We start from the raw sequence: 14,930 nt of genomic DNA, 5'->3' as shown, positions 1-14,930 counted from the left end.
CATGGTGAACTTCAAAAAATCAGAGGATGTATTAAAATCTACAAATAACTCATTGACTGTGGCTGAATCACCTTCAATTACAAAAAATAAATGCCCCTTTTCTAATGTACCGTGCAAAACACCTGCAGCAATTGGACAGACCTCAAAAGTTTCTAACAAAGATCAAGGGACTCCAGCACTTGCCTTATGCATACCAACTAAACTCCCTGTCACTATACTCTGTGTCATATAGACTCCTTAGGGGAGACTTGTGCCTGGCTTACAGACAAGTCTCCGAAACAAACCTAATGGATTTGCTGCACATACGTAAATCAAATGGGACTAGAGCTACCTATTCCATAAGCCTATATATAGCCTGCAACATGAATAAGACATGCAGGAGGGACAGATTCATCTTCCAGTGACTGACACATCTTTGGAATGGACTGCCAATTCATGTGAAGCACAGCACCTCTATGGCATTGTTCAAAAGGAACCTGGACGAGTGGATGGAGCACTGTAAATTCTTACTGGGGATAGCACCTACAACCCACTCCTGGTGTTGACTAGTGTATCTCTGGTATTACATTGGGATGAAAGGCTAGGCTTGAAATGGCCTTTGGGTCGATAACCTAGTAACCTCCTATGATCCTATAATCCTATTCTATTTGTGTGTCATTGTTCTGATTTTTATTTTACAAAACTTGTTTGATATTTTTACCTTTACTGAATACAATTACAGGTTCATTGCCCACTTTTGTTTTCATTTCATCATTAAAATATTTATTCAAAGAAGATTTTTAGAAAATAATGATCCTAATAGCAGTTGTATCTATCATGCATGGCAAACCTAGAGAAAACGATCTATTACATTTTGTACTATGGGGATTTGAATTATTATTTTTTAAACATCCCATCATCTTTAATTGAGAAGGAGGTCAAGTTTTACAGGATGGGTTTAATCTGTGACATGTGATTGGATTGAGCATAGTCAGGGGAGTAGCCATTTTATATCATGTAATGGTGTAGTGGTAGGAAATGGGAGCAGGGAACTGGAGCAAAGTCAGGAGGAGTAGGTTACACCAAGTGAGAAGTAAGGGACTTAACAGTGGCAGAAGAAAAAATATCTATTTAATTCAAACATTAATGTGGGTTTTGTGATGAAAGGAGATACTGCCAGTACAGCTAGCTGGAATTTTGTAAATAATTATATGTCATTGGTGAATATTGAAATGATTTATTCAAGATGCTTGTGTTACAAATATATTAGAAATGTTATTTAAATGTATGTCATGTGTATATCAAACTGCTTTGAACAGATGTTTGTGTTGAAAAGGTATTTGTAAAAGTGCAGTGTTTAAAATGTATCCACAGTGAGACCTCTTGGAAGAGCATAGAAATGTATATGCACTATTGTAACTGTTTAAATGTATATATTTTAACACTGGAAACTGGGATACAGGAGATTAACCTCAGTCTAGTAAGCTTTAGAAAAATATCTGAAATTAAATTACTTTATAGACTACACCATAGAGTTTTCAATGCAACTAGAGACACACAGTCTGTGCTAGGAAGCTTTCTGTATTGTCATTGGAGTAAACTAATTGCTACATTTGAAGCATGAAGGAATGCAATTGTTTTATGACTTCCAGCATCTGCCAAAGATCTGGAGAAAATCCCTTGTCTGTATATTTTTACAGGTAGATGCTAAATGCCAGCTTCTAGCAAAGGGGGTTTTGGCCTAGGAACTAGAAGTCAGATTACCAGAAATGATGTCATTCTGCAAGCTATCCCAGCAGTAATATTTTAGATTTTTATTTGAGAAGTCTCTTAGTGACACAGAGATTCTGCATTATGTCTTTGACCTGACAAGAACCACTCACCACAACATATGACTTGCTCTAGTAGTAAGTTATTAGGTTATAGTATAATTCTCTTAGATTCAGTCAGGAATATAGTAAAGCTTAGTTTAGATATTATTTTTCTTTATTTATTTGAGACTGTCATTCAGTGTTGTTTTAAATATTTCCTGTGGTTCTGACCTCTGATGTCACTGTGAATATATATTTAGCATTGTCCTGTTCTTTTATTATTTATTATTAAATATATTTAAACCTTTCATTCTGGCTGATCTGTGTAGAGATATTTAAGTTTTGACAGTACTTGCATATTTATTTGGTGATACTGTGGGCCACTCCTAATAGCCTTGCTCTTCGTCAAACTACCATTTGTATTATTATCAATATTACACAGTAAAATTGAACATCCTTTGTTAAGGGCCTTAAAGTAGCTGATAAGGGGTTGTGGTGGCAGTGGTAACTACCTTACAGTCTGGGCAAAATGGGGCATAGCTAGTAAACCTGTGCCAGCCTTTCCCAGGTATGTGTATGTGTGTGTGCACAAATCAAAATCTCTGAGTGTGTATGTCAGCTACTTGGGCAGGAACACGAGTCTCTGTGTGCTCTTAAGGGAAATTGTACTTGATGCAGAGAGGTGCATCTGGAAATACTGTGTGTGCACATGTTATTCTGTCAGTGAATGCCCCCCCTCACAGGTGCCAGCGGTGAGGATTGAGGCTCCTTGATTACTGGCCCAGAGATGGGATATTCATGTCACATATTGGTTGGCAGTGGTGGGTCATCACAGGCTTTGTGCAGTGGCAGTATCATAACCAATGAGGCTTATCTGAGGTATGATTATTGCTAATTGAAAATTAATGTGGGTATAATCTAAAAGTCATCCACTATAACTTTCAAAAAATGTATGAACTTTAAGCCATTACTGTATGAATTGATTTTAAAATAAGTGCAGCTGAGTTATTGATTGCCTATAACATTGCAGAAAACACAGCGGAAGTTGAGAGAAAATTGCCTACAGCAGTTATTAAAAAGATAAATGGGGCAGAGCATAGTTTGCCAACCACCATCACCTGTAAATGCCAAGGGTTAGGTTACTAGAAAGTTTCTTATTATCCTTCAGTTGCAGTCACTTTATTATCTTACCAGGACACTTCATTCACTGTAGTTCTTTTAGGCTAACTATTCCCAGATGGCAAGGGTGCTTTGTGTTTGGAATGCTCAGTGGAAGTATTGTAGAGGGATGAAGTCACATGGCAATGTGGTTTGTAACACAGAGAGGTAGCTGCTATTATAAAAATTGCCACTACGGCGCTACTGTTTCTAGTATTATTCTTCACTTTAGCTCTTTTTTATTTTGTAATGAGGATGTATTTATTCTGCTTTACAACTACATTGCAATTGCTTTTAATCTGCCTCTGTCATACAGATGGACTGCTACTTTGATGACCTGGGATTGATTATCTACTTATACTCTAGAGCAGCCTGCAGTGAACAGAGGGGTATGAGTGGGCCACTCAGGCTTAGCCATAGACAGTTCAATCTATCACCATAATGACACATGTCAGAGGTCAGGCATTACAGTGAGGCAGCAAAAAAAAAAAAAAAGGGCCAGAATGTACCCCAACTAAACAATGCCTTTTTTTACATATTGTAGGTGGGTTTGACACATGCATGGAAGCACGCATGTGCCATGGGAATGGAGTTGTGTTATGCTGATCCAGGCTACATTGGGGGAATGGAAATATAAGCCAGCAGAAAACCATGTAATTGTGTCCTCATGATGGTCATTCCAGTGACTGAATGTTGTAAATAAGCGGGTGCTAATACCTGGTAGTCATCGGGAGAAAATGCAAATGAAAAGGCTGTACCTCAAAGGTGCATAGGTATATACTAAGCAAATGATCTGACGAAGTCTGTAAGGCAAAAGCACTAATCCGAATAATGTTTATTTAAATGAATACTGACTCAGGAAAACTTATTTTCAAAGATTTGAAGCGATCTGATACAAAAACCTTGGAATTTCCTGTCAGAAGCTATGGTTCACTCTCCTTCCTGAATCAACGCTCGCGCTACTCACTTTAATATTTATTCTGTTTGTCCTGGCTGTGGCCTCTCAGTTCCCCAGTGTTGGTTTAGCTTGAAATGAAACGTTTGCTGTTATTTCTTTACATATGTAAGACTCTATGCAGACAATCAATGTGGCATTGGGGAAAAGGCAACAATGGAGAAGGAAAGGTTAAAACATTAGGGGTGGCAAGTAATACCTGGAGGAACAAGAAGGCAAAGCAATAGTTTAGTCTTGGCAAGAGCATTTTTAGAGCACAACTAGAAATGTAGAAAAGAGACTGTTTTGTAAATACTTAAGGCATTCTGCCCAGCACTAGAAACCTTTTTACAAACAGTTCCAAGTCACAGAACTACATTTAAAAATAATACTTTTAAATTGTATATAATTAATTTTGAAAAATAATTGTTACATTGGTGTAAATAGGACACATTACATGCCTTGTATATAGCTCACGTGATGCTGATAAGTGTGTCCATGAAATGTCTACGGACCCTGTGAGATTAATAAGTGAAGGAAAAACATGAATAAATCTCATCTCTGTCCATTAATTGATACAAACAATTCCTATACAGTTCATTTGGACTAACAATGTTAAGCAGTGAGAACTCATACTTGAGTTTTACTTTATCGTCTTTTATTTCAGTAAACTTCTTGTAAAATATAAAGCATTAAGCAACAGTTTTTTTGTGTAAAAAGTATATAACCTGGGCAGACTGGAACTGTAGTACCGATTAAAAGAATGCAAGAACTATTATATCACTGATATGTCTGTATCTATAAGGATTCATGTTTAATTTTGTAATACAGTTCAGTGCATTGTGATGTATTACAGTATCTGGCAAACCTGGTCAAAGGGAATCCTACTTCAGAAGCTTCTTTAAAATAGTGCATCAAAGCCATATAACATGGACGTCTGTGAGGAGAGTGCTGATAAAAGATGTCAGATGGAATCCAGTGTTAAGGGAAAGACTGTTAGGTCATTTTTTCTATGTCCAAGTGCCAGCAAAAACAGCTCGGTTAAATGCATGCTAAAACTGTTCTAAATACTTACATTAGGAAATGAAGTCATTAAGAGTTTATATGATTTAAAAATTGCACACAGCTTGAGAGCCATTATTTTCTTATAATACTCAACAAGCATATTTTTAATCTTCATGATAATGCTAATGATATACATCATTAACCTCCATTTAATTTTTTTAGCTTTTTGTAACACCAATAACAAAGACCATTAACCTTTATTCTGTTTAACTTTTAATTAACCATTGTAGTTAAGTAAATATTATATTAAAAAAATTAAATATCACTTTGTTAAACTAGGTTTCTTCTCAGGAGGGAGGAGTTGTTTCTAATGTGCCAAATTAATGTCAGATTTGCTCTGTGATTGCTAAATGGGGAACAACAATAAACAAATGCACTAAATGAGCATTATCAAATGATGTCTGATTGCATTAGTACAGCATCCTTTCTTTTTTCTTCCAAGCCTTTATTTTTTTATATTTAAACAGTACAAAAATAACAAGAGTTTTATCATCAGTAGTTAAGAAACTTTATGAAATATGACTACCTTGTGAGAAAATAACATTCATTTTTTAATTATTTATTGCTTTTGCTTACTGGGAAAGTCCAACTGGGCACAGGCCCCATTTTCAGCAGAGGCCCAGGGAGAAATGCCCCATTTTACAGAATGACTAAATATACATACACAGACAATGTTTCACAGCGTGCAAATACAAACACACAAGTGCACACAAACTTCCAGTCACAGACACACATATACACCCACGCAGATAGAAAAATAGATAGTTGGACAGACAGAAAGACAGGTAGCTAGGTAGATTTACAGGAAAAAGTCAATGTTGGGGAGATTATAAGAGATTATAGCATTATGCTACTTTGCTTATTCTCCACCCTCTTTGTACATCATTATAAATATTCCTCACACTTTATTTTTGAGTAACTAATGGCTAAAGAAGGATAGTATACAAAAGGTAAAAGCTTCACAACAGTGAATGTCACTAAGTGCAAAACTGCATTGTTTTTGAATGAAGTTGCTTTAGGTATAAGTTTCCTATCCCTGGATCTGAGAGATGGAGTGCAGATGCCTTTGTCTGAATTTAAAAATCTCAGTTCAAATTTCACTTTGAATTCATTCACACAATTGACATGGAACCTTAAAGGAGATGGCGCTATGAAATCTGAAAGTCTTTTCTCATTCTTAACAACTCACCTTAATTTACTTTTATTCTTTAAAGATTCTATTTTATTTTATTTTTTGTAGCTCGTTCTATCTTTATTTATTGAAGCAATTAAGCATAAACATTGTTCCCAAAATGACTGTGTAGATTCTTTTGTATTACTTAAATTGTTCCACCATATCACCCATCTGTCTCCTTTCTTCAAAATGCTTATTTCATTGCCCTGTTATGTACTGCCTTCATCCTGTCTATATATTGCCAAATATGGATTCCCTACCCATACTAAACTGTAAACTAGATGAGGTTATGACTCATAAAGTGTTCTTCTTTGTTTATCTGTTCCCATTGAAAACCACTGCCAGTACACTTTTAATGCACTGGCAGTGACTGAAAGTTTTGGAGCTTTTCAGTTTTCTCTAAGGTTGTGTGACTGTGGAGTTAATATATATAAATAATGGTGCTGCCATTGGTGAAGCCCCCACCCATACGGACATTATAATTGCTTTTCCCCTTGCAAAAAAAAAATTTTTGTTATTTGTATATAGTTGATTTTAACCAGTTGATTTTGCTGATTCAGCTGAGTACAACTGAATCAGATATTGCGGACACAGCAAATGTGATACCTACAAGAACTGTAGACAGTTCTACAAATGGGGGTCTTACAACTGTCTACAGAGAGAGTAATAGCTTCTTAGCAGCTGACCTCTCCTCTGGAATGCTTTGTCACATGACATCATATTATCCAACAATAGGCATGCAGTGTGACAAAGCATTCCAGAGGAGAGGTCAGCTTCTTAGCAGCTGACCTCTCCTCTGGAATGCTTTGTCACACTGCATGCCTACTGTTGGATAATATGATGTCATGTGATACTATATAGGTACCCAGTAGCCCCTGCATACTTTCATTTTTGTTACTACTACCTCCACAAAATGTACATACAGTTTGCTCATGATTAGATCCCAGATGCAATGTGATGCATTTGCCTGCATTGGATTGAAACTTCCATAATGACAACATTCCTTCACTCTTTTCAAGAATTGGACTTAACCTGCCATAATGAAGACCATTCCTTCAGTCTTTTCAAGTATTTTTAAATCATTTTTATACTGTCATTTTTATACTTCTTTATCGTGTGTTGTATATCTGCGTGTCATCAGAAAAATAACATACTTTTCATTCCAGACTTTCTGTAGTGCTAACTAGCGTTTATATCACATTATCGAAAGATGAAAATAGTGAATGCTATTTCATCAACCCCAAAACATCTAAACATGAAAATATAGAACATTCAGAACAGTGAATTTTTTCCCATGGAAAAAATTCACTGCTCCGAAACACATACACACAACACAAGCACATCAAACAAACAGCAACCACACATACACTTAAATTCCTACATCTAACGCTACACTAAACTAAACATACACTACTATCTACTCACTTACCTTAACCCAAACCCTAACCCTAAGGTCCGTCACTATCGCACACTCACCTAACCTGAGGCCTAACCCTAACTTACTTAAACCGCCCCAACCCTAAAGTCTGTCACTATCGCACACATGCCTAACCCACACCCTAACTCACCCCTAACTCTAATGTACAAACAATCGCACACTTACCTGAACCCAACCCGTAACTTTCCACCACAGCACTAAGAATAGCGAAGCCACAGAAACAGCCAACCGAATTCCTTCCCGAGGAAAGAATTTGCTGTTCTGCAGCTTTGCTATTCTTAGCGCTGAATAGTGTTCGATATCAGAACATTCAAAGTTTTAATACTTCGATGTTCTGATATAGACCCTCTAACTTTGATGACACTGAGAAGGACAGACCTAATTATTAGCCTCTGTACTAACCGCTCTTCCACCTAAAAAACTCCATTTGCAAGGACCCTATTTGCTCTTTTTTCCAGATAGTGTTTTATGAATTCCACCTCTCTAGGATCCATTCCTGAGATTTCATACCTGAAAATAAGTATTTGTAAATAATTGGTTTATGCTGTTAATAAAGAGAATTATAAATAGCGCCTGTAGGAGCCATATATGCATCTTAATCAGTCCTTTACAATCACGTGCATAAGTAACGTCTAAATTCTTAACTGTCACAACAACTTAGATATGAAATTGCCTTGAATTTAATGCAAAATCACATCTTCTAGCAGTCTCACCACATGGCACATCTTAAGTCAAATCTTGCACTCTGTCACCTGTTTTTATATATGATTTTACATTGCAGAGTTTCTCCTTATGCTAAATAGTTCAACAGCTTTTATGTCACTCACTGCAATCAGGCACATTAGACATTTATATTGCCTCATGTCATACCTGGCCAGAAATAATCCCATGTTGTAAACCCTAAGTTAATTCCCACAGGATTTTCATTATTTGTCCAGAATCTGTTACCTTACATTATATATGGTATGGCACCCCGCCTTCTCCAAGACCAACTTTGAGGTTTGTTTGGGTACCTATAATTCAGTACTGGAAGTGGTAATACATCTTATGGTTGGTATTTGGTAAGATGCACATGTTCTTCAGATTACTTGAATTACAGTTTTGATGGAGCCTATGAAATGTCTTCATGCCATAGCACAATATATACTATTTAGGTTGTGATGTGCATGTATGCATAAAATTTACGAAAATCGATTAGTTGTTAAAATCTGGCTTTAAAGCTGTAATTGGGCATCTTATGAATGACCAGCATCACAGCTGCTAGTACACAAGGCAACATCTACTCCTCCTCTGCTCACGCATACTGCAAATCCATACAGATCACAAAGAGTCACCAGCAAAGCAGACTTAAGCCCATAAGGCCCACTGAGTCTGCTTGCACAAATGGAGATGCTTTAGTCATTTATAGCTCTGTTGTTAGGCATAAAGACTCCACACTAACCAGACAAGAAAAGGGTGACTATAAGCTGCTTGTCAAGTGTCAAAATTCATGATGTCACAAGAGCTCTAAAGGATGTTAAACTAGATAAGTGTGACTATGACCTACTGCACAGGGGCATGGTGGCACTTAGTGTGCATGGATTAGAGACAGAAAAGACAACGGTCTTGAGTAGCATATGGCCTTCATGAAGAATGACACCTAGCTACTAAGACAAGATAATTGGCTTTACTGATTGTCTGAGTAGTTGGTGTCATTCTAATAAGATCTAGTATGCGTCAGCTTGGGATGAGATGGCAGCTACAATTTACTGTTTCTCCAAGGAGGGTTTACACCTCTAATACCAGAGCTTCCACATACTACCCCATAATTCCAGTTTTAGACAAAGTCCTGCTACAGGTCATTCCTACATATGAAATTCAGTCTGAAATCTGGGCAACATCATGGTGGCACTGCTCAGTGTTAAGGGTCTAAATCGAAAGATGTCTGAACTCAAAGGCCTTCTGAAACTTAAACATATTCACGTTTGTGTAGTTATGAATGTGACGTCCCACCACTGGCCCAGTAATCAAGTAGCCTATTCCTCACCACTGGCAACAGTGTGGGATGTACACACTGCGAGGATGACAAGTACACACCCAGAAAAGTGCAATTTCCTTTAAGAGCACAGAGATGACAGTCTGGGGCTGGTTTCTCCCTCTTTCTCCAGATTCCCATTAAGACTCTCCACTAGCACAGCTACAGAGTTCAGATCTCAACCGAGTGGCCAAGCCAAGACCTCCAGCACCCTCTCTGTCCAACCAGCACTTCATGTCTCTGTCCAAGTATCTGATGCACACACACTTTGAGGTTTGATTTATACAGAAACACACACACACACACACACACACACACACACACACACACACACACACATGCCTGGGAAAGGCTGGCACAGGTTTACTAGCTATGACCCCTTCTGCCCAGACTATAAGGTAGTTTTCACTGCCACCAGCCAATAATTATCAGCCACTTTAAGGCCCTTAGCAAGGTGTGTCCAATCTTACTGTGTAATCTTACTATTAATCCAAATGGTAGTTTGACCAAGAGCAAGGCTATTAGGAGTGGCCTGCACAGTGTCACCAAATAGATATGCAAGTAATCTATGAGCTTAAATATCTGTAGACAGACCATCCATAATTGAAAGGTTTAAATATATTTATTAATAAATAATAAATAATAAAAGAACAATACAATTTTCAGTAAATAATCACAGTAACGTCAGAGTTCAAAATCACAGGAAATACTTAAAACAACATTACAGGACAGTCTCAAATAAATGAGGACAACATAAGCTATATTCCTAACTGTATCTAAGAGAAATTACTGTACCCCAGACTTACTTACTCATAGCAAGGCAAGACAGATGTGGTGAGTGAGTTTCCAGCTGATGCTGTCAGGTCAAAGGCAAAATACAAAAATGCACAGTCTCTCTCTCAGAGAGTTCTTAAGTTAATATTTCAGATATTACTGCTGGGATACTTGCAGCATGACATTACTTCTTGTCATCTGACTATCCCAGGTGAAAAGCCCCACTGCAGCTGGTAGTATTTAGCATCTGTCTGTGAAAATACATAAACAAGGACTTCTCTTACATCTAAGGGAAATGGTGGAAGTGGTAAAATAATTTACATTCCTCCACACTTAAAGACAATGCAAACAACTTTTAGTTCTAGACATTATGTCTCCTGTTGAACTAAAACTGAAGGATAACATCTCTTTTATTACATGTTATAAAAAAATTAATTTCAACTATTTTTTCTGAAGTTTTGCAAGTTAACCTTCTATGTGCCAGTTTCCACTGTTAAAACATATACATTTACAGAGTTACAATAGTTTATATACATTTCTGTTCTTTTCCAGTAGGGTATTCTGTGGATACATCTTTAAGCTGAGTACTCTACAACATAGCTATTCAGCACACATGTCTGTACAAAACATCTTATATGACATACAGTTCTAATACATTTGTAACACAAGCATATGAATCATGTTGATATTCACAAATGACACATAACAGTTTACAAAATTCTAGACAGCTGTGCTGATAGTATCTCTCTATCACACTTTTATATAAATCGTATTAATATTCACAAATGACATATAATTATTTACAAAATACCAGATAGCTAGGCTGACAATATTTCCTTTTGTGACAATTAAGACATGGTTTCAGTACAGTGACAGCACTCATTCTACCAGGGTTTAGTGCCAATCATTCATTCAGGCCCTTGAGTATCAGGTGTTTATAAAACTACAAAGGGTTACAGATCTGCCTCACCCTCTAAGCCTACTAATGGGATTTGCTAATGGCGATGGCACAGAACCTTCCCATGAATGAGACTGTCTGTTTTCCTGCACAAGAACAGCTACTGGATATAAGGGCTTTCCTGTCTGTTAACCAAAATGTTATTTTACCTTATGAAGTATTGGAGACAAGAATTAAGTTATTTTTGAACAGAGGAACAAGCCAGGGTGCCCACTTTCCCCTTTGTCATTTGCTTTATATTTTGAGTTGTTGACAAACAAAATAAGAGTTTCAGAAATTCATGGATATAATTGTTATTTGAATCAAGAAAAGCTGGCTTTATTTGCAGATGATATTATTTTGTATTTGATAAATCCAGAAAAGGACATTTTGGTATTATGGAGCATTTTGAGACAGTTTTATATATTTTCTGGACATAGAATTGATGAAGATAAAAGAAAGGCTATAGCCATAAATTATGTACCTACTCATGAACTGCTTCAGCAATACCCATATTTATGGGGACACAATAAGACAAAATATTTGGGCATATGAATTAAAAAGGCTTCTGTTATGGCAGCAAAGGATATGTGGGAAAACACTAAACAAAGATAATACAAAAACTGTGAAACTGAAAGCTCTTGTTTATGGATATAGACAGTAAGATACATAAAAATACATGGGTGCTGAACTCACAAAGCAATTTATTAATCCAAACTAAAAACACAATAAAAATAATCTCTTTCATCTAACAGGTAATAGTAGATTTCTTCAGATAAATGTAACCATCATTTGCTACAATAAATAGATTCCCTGCAAATCATTTGATAAGAGGACTTTTAAAAATTTAAAGGCACAGGATGTATAGCTAAATTTTGTAAGGATCCACTATAAATAATATAATGCTTTACATCAGATGTCCATTGATGATATAAATCAAGGTTTTTAACTACCTCTCAAATGCCATCTTTAAAATACTACTGATACTAATAATATTGTTAAGACCTGGATACACTGAGGCATTTATATAGAGTTGCCATGAGAATTCTCTCTGTTCCAAAATAATTGCCCATGGGCCATCTCTTGGGTTTTGCTCCACTTGTTCTAAAATGGAAAAGCCAAACCTGTGTTCATTATAATCAATGCTGTGCATAAGCTGTTGTGGTACATGATCAGCAGGCTTTGATGGTGAGCGAGTTCAGTGCCAGTGTTGATGTAAGAAGCTGTGAAAAAACACAGGCTTCATAAATGAATGCTGATGATAATGTAGTTGTGCTTATGGTAGAAACACTTGGGGGGGGGAGATGTGCTGTAGTAATCGTAACAAGCTGCCTGTTACTATTGTTACAATTGTATGTGTTGTAATAATTGTAACAAGCTGCCTGTTACTATTGTTACAATTGTATGGGTTGTAGTAATTTTAACAAGCTTCCTGTTACTATTGTTGCAATTGTATGTGTTGTAGTAATTGTAACAAGCTGACTGTTACAATTGTTACAATTGTATGTGCTATAGTAATTGTAACAAGCTGCCTGTTACTACTGTTACAATTGTATGTGCTATAGTAATTGTAACAAGCTGCCTGTTACTATTGTTACAATTGTATGTGTTGTAGTAATTGTAACAAGCTGCCTGTTACTATTGTTATAATTGTATGTGTCATAGTGATTGTAACAAGCTGCCTGTTACTATTGCTACAATTGTATGTGTTGTAGTAATTGTAACAAGCTGCCTATTACTATTGCTACAATTGTATGTGTTGTAGTAATTGTATCAAGCTGCCTGTTACTATTGTTACAATTGTATGTGCTGTAGTAATTGTAACAAGCTGCCTGTTACTATTGTTACAACTGTATGTGTTGTAGTAATTGTAACAAGCTGCCTGGTACTATTGTTATAATTGTATGTGTCATAGAAATTGTAACAAGCTGCCTGTTACTATTGCTACAATTGTATGTGTTGTAGTAATTGTAACAAGCCGCCTGTTACTATTGCTACAATTGTATGTGTTTTAGTAATTGTAACAAGCTGCCTGTTACTATTGCTACAATTGTACAGAACAGATTACAATACTTTTTTGGTTGTTAACTTGAGTTGTGGAAGGTGCCTGTTTGGGGACCTGTAAGGGTGCAAGATAACCAGCTAAGATTCTGGAAACTGTGGTGAGGCAGGGATGCTGCACATTATATACCAAGTGTTTGACTGTTCTACTTTATGTCATACTGCTCTCTGTAACTTTTTTTTCTGTCTTTCACAGCTTTGTCTTAGTATTTCTTTTCAGATCTTAAGATACCCCATGCTGGCCGCTGTATGTGACTTTATGTTGTGTGTACTTTTGTTGGTGATAGGTACAGTGTGGTTTTGTGAGGATAGTGTCAAACATTTTATATTTCTGCTTCACTGCACATACATGGGACAGTGTGGATGCTTCTGCATCATTGCATGTTCACATTGTAGCCATACTTCTCAACTGTACAGATTTTTGCAGAATGTCCAGATTTTTTACTCATATTTTGGTCCATTTTTCATAAAATTGTGGTTTTCTGGCAAATTAGTGACAAATAATTAAAGACTGAAGTTAGGAAATAATGACAGATATTTGAGTTTCAAGCTTCATACCCTTCAGAAAATCCATGCTAATGCAAAACCTGTTGTTCTATCAACTTTCTAAGTTTGTAAGAGCAATATTTAAAAAGTGTCCATATTTTTGGGCCTTTATCCCACTTTTATATAAGGCTTTGTCCAGATTTCTTGCTCTAAAATTTTGAGAGGTATGATTGTAGCATAGAATCTGACTAGAGCTATGAGCAATATTTCAGGCTTCTTCTTGCTTGCATATAAATTTACACGTTTGCACTTTAATTTGCATCTCTGGTCACAGGTGAATGTCATGTGGAATGGCCTACATATCACTTTTGTCTTTCAACATGAGCAAAGAGAGACAAACAAGAACTCTCAAGCTTCTGCAAAAGGCAGTGATGACAATTATCAGAGCATGGTAGTAACATCCTATTTCCACATCTGTACTCTGACACATACAGACTATAAGTCCTCATTATTAATGCCAGCCTTCCCTTTGTGTCTCTCTTCAACAGTTCAATATAGTCCTAATACCTTTCAATGTCTTAGCACAAGAAACCTGGACAAAGTGTAAAATAATGGGGGAACAAAGGCTCAAAATAGGGTCAGATTTTAAATATTGCTCTTATAAATGTAGAAAGTTGTTAAAATAACAGGATTTGTGTTGGCATGCATTTTATGAAGAATATGAAGTCTGAAACTCAAATGTATATCATTAGTTCATGACTTCTGTCCTCCATGATTTGTCAGAAAAATCACAGATTTTATGAGGAAAAAAACTAAAAATATGAGACAAAAATCTTAACACTTGAGAGGTATGTCCTCCTGAGCTGCATGCATATCAGTCCCTGCCCACAGCCCCGACCAATGCCATAAGGAGTAACAGGTGATAGAGGCAGTGATGTCTCACCAGGTGAAGGTTGTGAAGCATTCCAGGCTGATAGTCCACCTCAATCACCTGTGCAGGTTCAACTGGGACTTGTGATGGAGGTGGCAGAGGACAGGGCAGTTGCATTGCTGGCTCTGCATAAATCAATCCTTACTATAATGAGTACTGTACTTACTG

The 14,930-nt window shown here is 36.6% G+C and overlaps 1 non-coding gene across 1 annotated transcript; it reads left to right on the top strand.

Annotated features, from left to right (window-relative positions):
* Positions 1 to 2,624: 2,624 nt before the first annotated feature.
* On the top strand, positions 2,625 to 2,761 carry LOC122805091. The gene has a single exon (XR_006365306.1). It is a non-coding gene; the product is annotated as a U4 spliceosomal RNA (small nuclear RNA).
* The last annotated feature ends 12,169 nt before the right edge of the window (positions 2,762 to 14,930 follow it).

This window comes from Protopterus annectens, chromosome 6.part0, assembly GCF_019279795.1.
Source record: "Protopterus annectens isolate FY-2018-M chromosome 6.part0, PAN1.0, whole genome shotgun sequence".
Lineage (NCBI taxonomy): Eukaryota > Metazoa > Chordata > Ceratodontiformes > Protopteridae > Protopterus > Protopterus annectens.
This window is presented reverse-complemented; position numbering and strand designations above follow the sequence as displayed.